General features: G+C 39.4%; 1 long non-coding RNA gene across 1 annotated transcript in view; it reads right to left on the bottom strand.

Annotated features, from left to right (window-relative positions):
* Positions 1-242: 242 nt before the first annotated feature.
* The window catches only part of LOC109962243 (uncharacterized), a 40,527-nt gene continuing 31,608 nt past the window's right edge, over positions 243-9,161 (bottom strand). The window contains exons 3-4 of the long non-coding RNA XR_002275228.1: positions 4,166-4,580; positions 243-418 (exon numbers count right to left, since the gene is read on the bottom strand). This is a non-coding gene — a long non-coding RNA (uncharacterized LOC109962243). The remainder of the gene's footprint in view (positions 419-4,165; positions 4,581-9,161) is intronic.

Below are 9,161 nucleotides of genomic sequence, written 5' to 3'. Positions count from 1 at the left end.
AATTATCACTCACAACTTGTCAGTCATCTACACCCAGGGGTTGTTTGTTGTGACACAAATAGCACCAGTAAACTTAGACACAAGGAGATCTGACATTTGTAAACGTTTGAGTTGCGTCCCCAGTCTGCAAGGAGCTGTTTTTATTCAGCTGCCTGCTCCACCAGATCTTTGTGCACTAAAAAGAAATGGTGGAATACTCTCTCACAGGATTGATGCCACATCTCACACAAAAGGATGCGGATTGATGATAATGATGCCTCATTATCATTTATTCACTCTCGCATTTGCAGGTACGTTCAACTGCATGAAAACAAACAGTGCTGATAATTACATTCACAATTACAAAAGTGTATTCTATTTGTACCCATAGTCTTTATTTTGGCAAAACGTCTGCTTCGAGACTCCTCCTGGCGCATCACTGAAACAAAAAAGATCTTTTTGGAGTTAAAAGCTGTCACAAGTGATCTGCTAATGTGATTACATTGTAATACCCCTGAGCACTGAATGTAAATGGAAACGAAGGAGGCAGCAAGGAGATGAGGAGGAAGAGTTTTTTAAATGTGGGATCATGTTTGGCAAAAAGCTTTGACATGGCAAAAAAAGTAGGGTGAAAACCGTCTTTCACCATTAAGTAACTAGCTAAAATTTTTACTTGTTTTAAATGAAAATGATTATAGCAAAGATATGCTCCTCTACCTTGTTTCCTGTTCTTTCCAACTGTTACCCTACCCTATAAGCTGACATTATCAATGCCAAATTATGCTTTATGCCGGTTTAAATATAACCAAGTAGAACATTTCTATTTCAAAATCATATTTTCAGAATGATATTCAGCTCTATTCATGTCTGCTAACAAGAGGTGTATGGTAGATAAACTAGGTGGGGGCTGATGTGCTCTTCAGTTATACCCTGCTGCGTTCTCTCCCCACCACACATGATCACTTCACTGGCTGCTTCCTTTTGACCATAGCATGGAGCTCAGTTTATTTATATTTACATGCCAAGTTCCAGATGAGGTCATAATATATTTTTACTCATCTGTCCTTGGCCATATCCTTTGTTGTTAAAGCCAAGTCAAAACAGTGTTCTTGAATTATGAACTTGACAAAATGTGATCAGAAACTATGATCTGTTCAGTCACATTGAAAAAAAGAAAAAGTATTATGGACAGATCAAATGTTTAGTATCTAATTATTTAAGTTTGATCTAAAAACAGACATAAGCGTATTCATGTGGTGAGTTTTTTTGTATCATGTCACATGCACTTAAGTTTACTTTACATTTACCTGGAGCATAACTAGGAAGTTGGATATAATCAAGATGTGTTCACATGATCCATGTGTATGGACTGCTGATCACAAGCTGATAAGGCCAGTCATTTTCTATAATAATAGTATTTTCAGCGATCTCCATACAGAGACTAAAATTGAATTGCCGCTGCTCACAGTTAATGTCTGACAAATTTCTGTCGTTATTCAAAAATGATTAAAAACACACCGCGGCACTGGGTGGCACGTTTTATCATTACAAAACCCCAGACCCCACTATGTTGGCGAGACATAATTTCCTGACGTTAGCATGAGTCAGAGTCATCAGCACATGCATGAGATCTTGCACAAGCTCTCTGCTTTGTTCACACCCCACGAGCTCGTCATGCTTGGGTCTGGGGTTTGCTAATGGAGAAATATTACCCGGTGCAGCAGTGTGTTTCACTGATATGTTTTTAACAACAACGGAGGTCTGTGGCAAAGATAAATAAACTAATCCAGCACTGATGGATATTAACTGTGACTAGAAGCAATTCATTGTACAGTACAGTTTTATTATGTCAGAAATGATAGTTACCAAAAGAAAACTGGAATGTGCCGCTGAATGTAGCCTATACTGCACAGTGCTGTAAACAATTACTGCTGTTATTGTTGTGGTTGCAATGATTACAGGTTCCTGTGTGTCTGAAGAGGAACACCAACTTCATTTCACCTGCTTCAACCTTTATGGCAATGTGTTTTGTAGCTTCCCACTGATAAATGTCTAGTATGGGTTGTTGGATGTTTCACTAAAACAATAAATTCATCAACTCAGCCTCTCAAAATGCCCTTGACTATTAATGAGCAGAACAGCAAAATGCATGTAACTGCTCTCTGTGCCACAGTAAACTCAGCTAAACAGGCAACCTTGTGAGGGTTTGCTGACATAGAAATTCATATCCTTTGTAACACGTACAAGTTGTGAATATACATTGGCTTCTTGAGGACACTTTAGTTTTAGCCTGGCCAGCTTCACACTACTGACAAACTGCACTGATAGAAGATATTTCTGGGAAATCATATACAGTAATAATACAAAATCAAATTATAACTTCAGGACTTTTCTTTACCAGGTATTCATAGAAGACTATCATACACTGTATGTCCAATATTGTCAACATGTCACTAGAGTGAGTGTGAAGGCAGGTGATTCAGGCCAGATGTAATTTCTAGCCACTCAGTCCTCTCTTGTTAATTAGATAATGCTTCACTTCTGCTGGCATCACACACTTGATGAACGCAGTCCTGGGAGATTACTTCTCCGGAGCAGCTGACAGGCTGGATTACCTAGACAAATTAATGGCTCTATAATTTGATTTTCCCGGGATTGTGATGTCTAAGCGACTCCAGCAGAGAGGAACGGTCTGAATCAGCCCTGCTGCACTGTGGCATTAGCTAATCACATCTGCATGCTAAAAAGGGCGATGGGAAAAATCGAAAGACTCCACAGATGTAGGAAATGGGAACAATTTTCTCCAAGAGCTGATCTGTAGGAGAAGCAGTGGGATTCTTTCCTCGCAGGTAAAACCAAACAAAGTCTGCACTGAAGGATGTAAGAAGACAAGGTAGGAGATAAATCTGTTACAAATAGAAGCAGCACAGTGCACTCTGGGTGGCCACTCATACCTGTCAGAGCACCTGTTACACCTGAGATCAGCATCTAAACACTTGTCAGGCATTTCTGTCAATTACCATCATTTCCATTAAAAGGCTGTATATGTTGCAAAACACTGCCCTGTGGTACTAAACTGAAGTATTTCACCGTGCATTACAGTTACATGGTTCACAGCACTGTAATGTATCAATTTCACAAAATAAAAGCCTGAGTTTCAAAAAATAAAAAGCCACATATCTGTACCGTATATGAGCAGCACTGTTGTACAGACTATTGTCAGGTTGTGGAAACAATGACAATACTAGGCCTAATGAGCCTCTCACATTTCAACAAGTAAACTGCTGCTGCGGAACAGTAGTGAGCTCAGGCAGCCGCTCCCAATTCATTCTCGGGGGTAATTCTCTCTGAATGAAAGTTTTGCAATTTACTTGCAAATAATGTGTCTTCTCAAAAGCCTAATTCAGGTCTTTGTATGTGTGGAGTGTGTTCTCTATGACTGATAGTTGTGCTCTACAGTAAGTGACTGACACTGAGTGACAGACAATCAGGGAGGCGGCTCTGCCTGTCCAGGAACTCCCATCTGTGCTGACAGTGCAGATTTGATCGGCTCCTGCACAGGGATGGTTTGCACTCCACCCACGCACCAATACACTCAGAGACGATGGCATATCAAATGCCTAAAACCAGCCAGCCTTGCAAAATGTTTATGCTTCTTATGTAATAACAGCAGTATCTTGTGTAAGCATTTAGTACGGCCATTCTTACTGGAGTGTGCAAAAAGCCTCAATTCCCATGGCAACGCAAAAGATGATTTGAAAGTGAGAGGTTATATTCATCTGTGTGAGCATGGCACTGTTAAGTGTTATTATGTAAGTTTAAAATTGTCAGAGTTTCATACAAGCACAGGCCCATCAGGGGATAGATTCCAAAATTCATGTAGCTGTTCTTTGTTCCTCTTTGGCTCATGCGTATTCACAACTAATTAAATACAAATAACTTCATTTAGTATTATCCTTCATGCGTGCATACATTAAAAAATGACTCATCTGGCATTATTATTTTTCCAAATTAATAGTGGTGTGCTGCTCTATGATAACTGTTTACACATGTATTTTGGGTTTAATTTTATTAGACTAGCTGTAAACTAATGCACTTTTCAACTTTTATTCACCAACTAGCCAAACATTATTTCATTGACTTTCATTGACCAAGGTCTTGTATCCCCCACCAGCTATGTAATAACCTTTGCAGGCACTTCAACAGCAGCATGTTGTCTGTTTTCTCTGTCAGTGGGACAGCCAGTATCAGTGGGAAAAAAGTCAGATCTTATCCTCGAGACCTCCATCGCTCAGTGATCAGTGAACCTCCTCATCCTGGCATGCAGCGTGCTCTGGGGAGACCTCTGGAGACATTCTGCCTCTCCAGTGGTTCATAAGACTGAATTGTTGCCATTTGATCCCTGTATACTCCCTGAGGCACAAAACGGCTCTGGCATTTGCAGACAAGGTAACCAGGAGGAGTGTGTACATCGTAGTAAAGAGGGTCTGGATGTCATAACAGAGCAGGGACACCACTACAAACCTCACTAAAAACTCCAGACCCAACAGAGAAGAAGAGAAGACAGTGCAGCTGAAGCTGCATCCAGAGCTTCAGGGGGCCTGAAAGGAAAGAATGTCAATCATGAGCTTTGGAAAATGCTAGAAAGGCAGTTTTAAAAGTAGCTACATAGCGCTTTGAAAACAATACAACATTAATGGTACAACTGCTTTTTGACCTGTAACTGCTATAGATCAGGTTTGAGAAGAATGACTTAGTTAAGGTTAGGGAACATATTCATTTTGGTAAGGAATGGGAATCCAACAGCAGCTTCCCATGTGTACCCACCCCAACCTTTTCCCCTCCGAGTTTTGTGAGGTAACATCCTCCTTTGCTTGTTTTTCCTATCAGGTAAACACACAATACAATTTCAATAAAATTGCACAAGTTTTGTAAAAACATGTTTTCACTTTGTCCTTTGTATCGTTGAATGTAGATCGTTGGGCAAAAAAAACTCCAGAAAATAAATTCTAAAGACAACCAAGTGGCAGGGTCTGAATAATACTGGTTTTGCTTCCAATACTTACTCCAGTACTTAATTATAATTTGGAATAGAGAACAACTCACATTCTTAGCATGAATAGGATACAGTAAAAATGGCCCTTTCTTCAGTCACATATACATTTTTCCACTTCTAATTTTCCTATCAGCTTACAAGCTACAGTAAAAGGCAACTCCCACCTGGTCCACATTATTCTTATCAAGTAAGCTGAAATTATCACTCTTTCTCTCCTGTCTACATGGGAGTAACTGATCAACTAGTACGGTCTTTATGTACCCAGTTAGCTGCCATATGCTGCCTCTGTAAACATACAACTGCCATCTTTCACATTAACACTGGCATTTAGACTCCACCTGCTGTGATGGCTGGTGGGTTATGTTGCTTGTTATGTGCCTCAAATTCAGATTCATCACACACTGTTTACATCTGTAAACTGCTCCCTATTGACTGAGCTGAGACAGCTTAGGAACTTGGTGTACTGGTGCATTAAAACTAGCAGCCCAACTGTACTATCACAACAAGCACAGAACACTACACACTGAACCTGAGGAATATGCGTTTTATAAGCTCTCAAAGGTAAAAGACACCGCTGACGAAAACATGCATCTTGGTTGGTCTCACAAGCAATAAAATGCTTCTTAAGACATAATCCTTGAAAAGTAAAGTCTCTCAGTTTCAAGTCAGCAGAAAAAAAAAAAAAAATTATCAATCTCAGACGCTGGCAGACATCATATTGAGGTGATGCTACATGTCCCTCTTTGGCTGAGTTTATAGCTGAAGTACTGGCAGACTCAGTATCACCACAATTAGAAAACCCAACAACTCTTTAACATTTATATTACCGGTACTAAACAACATTAGCAACACCCTCACTTTGAATCTTTACCCCAGAAGTACGGAGTTAGTACCGACAGTAGAAACTCCAACAGTTTATATCAAAAAATGAGAAAAGAAATACCAAAAGAACATATTATTCTTGCTAAGCTTCCAGGGAAATTGGTCTGTCCAAAATGCATTACTGCATCACCTTACTGAAAGTAGCGTGATGAATATCTTTCCAATATGTGAAGGAAGAGAGAATTTCTATTAGCAAGCTGTTAGATAACATAGAAGAAGAAAAAAAACTCATCTAGCTAGCCGAGGGGAGCTCCAGTCTCTTCTGCTCTCTCTCTCCTCTGAGGTGTACTGTTCAATCAGCCTCCATTAGTAAATTAGACGTTACCTTCTCAGACTTGATCGATAAATGATCTCATAACAACATGTTAGACCCTGATTTGCATTACTGGCCCCGACAGCATGTAACAAACTAATTATTTCTGAAGGACCCCTCGCTCTGCTTGTGACAATTTGGGAAATGGAGCGGAGACATGTCTGACTTGTCAACACCCACAGAGCTAACACACAGAAATCAAAAGCAATGCCAGTCACATTACACAGGAAAGGCAAAGGCGCCAATACTGAAATAAAGACGTCTTCGTTGGAACACGTCATCCTATATTTTTTCTCTCTACTTAATCTGTTTTATTGGCTTAATAAAAATAGAATATAAAAGAGCATTTTGAAATTTTATTTCCTTTCATCTTTTTATTACGTAGACCTATTAATTTCACTGAAGTGTTACTTCTAATATGCTTCACTGAATATCTGGCATGACTTAATTTCTCCTCTATGCTGCTCCTCAGTCATAGCTAGACCATATACACAGGGTGTTTCTGAGGTTGGTCTGCTATGTGCCTTTGTTGATATAAAGCTGAATTCAGAAAATGACAGCTGTTGAAATGTAATTTAGGGTAAGGTAATGGCCCGTATCAGTAGAAACTGTGTGAATCTGTGAAATCGAAAAGGAAAAAATAAGGTACCATGGCAACAGTTAACATGTTGTTGCTTATGAATAATGACATGGCTGTCTGGACCAATCAGTAACAAATGTGTCACCTTTACATGTGTCAGCCCATTAAATATAAACTGTGTAGTTTCTTTTTTTTTTTATATAGCATGTCACTAGGAAGTGGAACTTTGTAAGGGACCTTGAGATACAGTAGCCAATTCATCACAGTGAAGAGTTTACTGCCATAATTTTGTTCTCAATGTTATCATTAGTTTGTGCGGTTGTGCAGTTTCAAGTACAGTTTTCAAGGATTATCTGACATCCAAGATCAGACAGTCAGCTACTGAAAAGCACTACACTAATAAGCTAATGGACCGTATGTTAGAGGAAAATCTAATTCAGAGGACAAACAAGCAGATTCATAATATACATGAAAAAAAGCATAAGCAAATTTGGTAGGCTACACCACCATATAAAAGGTCAAATATCAGCTCTGTGACATGTTATGAATCATGTCAAAAAGGAATTAATTCAAGAGATATTTTGAGGTTTTTCTTCATCAAACAAAAGCAGAAATGCACATGGAAAATTACTACATAAAACCACAAGGCACTCATCTTGCACTAGGCTATAGTTAAGAAAAACTCCAATGATTTTACACATCAAACTTCAGGTCTTAAGGAGTAAAATGTGGAAAAAGTTGCACGAGCTGTATGAAAGTTGTTAAGATGACTCAAGTGATGTTACGCCAGTTGGAGCTGAGGACCACAAGTTTGAAAATTTGGGCGGTGTGGAGTTATAAAACTGTGAACTTTCCAGACTTTAGTCCACTTCTCATCTCTGCTCGAGGCTCAAGACTCAAGACTACACTAACACAACACACTCAAAACTCCAACCAAACTTGTGGGTAATGTAGAGCAGGAAAGGAAGAAATTATATATGTATAGAATGAAATCAGTGAGGACTAAGACAGTTAATCAATTAGTTGATCAACAAAAATATAATTTGCAACAATGTTGATAATCACTGATAATAAAACAGTGAAAAAATGTCATTAGTTGACAATGTGATGGGGTAAAATACTAGTGGTGCAACAACTGGTCTAGAAACAGAATTATATACTGTACTGTGTACATGACAATAGGTCATAGTCGCTGTCACTTCTCATACTCTCTGCATTGACCCTAAATTTTAAACTGTTGTTTGCAGAAATTGATCGATTTGACTATGTCTACAGGGCTCTAGGAAATCAGGTAATGGCCATTTTCCAGAAGTTTATTGACGAGTTTATTGACAAAATTAACTGATGAAGTGAATAATCAGGAGAATGTTCGATAAGGACAATACTGATTAGCTGTTGCCTGTATTCTGACTGAATACAGGAAAGACTTATACCAGATGATATGGTAGAACTGAGAATTATTTAAAATCTGTGATGGCTCATGCTTCTTGCACTAATGGACTTGAACCTGGTTCAATTCAGGGATAACTGCCATGACTCATTATTAGTAAGTACAGTAAAGGCACTGTTCCTCTCAAGGGAACCTCTCAGGTTCTTTGGCATCTCCCAGTTGTAGTTACATTTGAACATTGACATTTGACACAACAAAAGAAACTTAAAAAAATTTAAAAACTCTCAAGGGCTACATCTCTAAGATACACCTGCACCCCCTCCAGCTCTTACATCGTATTACATCTGTACAGTAGGGTCAATGGCAATAATGACAAACATCCTTGGATCCAGGGGCTGGGTGTGCATCTAGAATGCATTACTGTCGGGTGGATAGTGACAGCTTAGGAAGCAAGGAGACTGACATAAAGGAAGTGTGAGAACAGGACTGTATTGCAACGTCTGGCAGAAAAACCCACTCCCACATAATTGTAGCTTTGAACCCTTTTTTTTTCCTCCTCAGAGGTTGAAGAAGGTGGGGAGAGCACAATATTACAGGGAGAGAAAAGAAAACCTGTAAGCTAAAGATATAAAGTGCCTGTCCTTAAAAAGTCAGAGTGGGAGAAGGACACATAAGATGGAGACAGAGCTAAGGAGGGGACAGAGGAAGGGATTAAAAATGAGAGGTAAACTTAAAATGCCAGAGAGTCTGAGGCAGAAAGTGAGAATGTGGCAATGGCTGGTCAAGGAAAGGCAGCTTTGGTTCCCATAAAGTGACATTACTGCAGGCTCATAACGCAGGGAAGCTGCTGCCTCCACAGATATGAGCAGTGGCTTTGGTACATGAATTATTCAGTTAGCAAAAAGCGCATCGGGATCCACAGATACCTTGGCATACGGATTGGCCCTCGCCAAGGCCCCAG

Source organism: Monopterus albus, unplaced genomic scaffold (genome assembly GCF_001952655.1).
Source record: "Monopterus albus unplaced genomic scaffold, M_albus_1.0 scaffold62.1, whole genome shotgun sequence".
In the NCBI taxonomy this organism is placed as follows: domain Eukaryota; kingdom Metazoa; phylum Chordata; class Actinopteri; order Synbranchiformes; family Synbranchidae; genus Monopterus; species Monopterus albus.
This window is presented reverse-complemented; position numbering and strand designations above follow the sequence as displayed.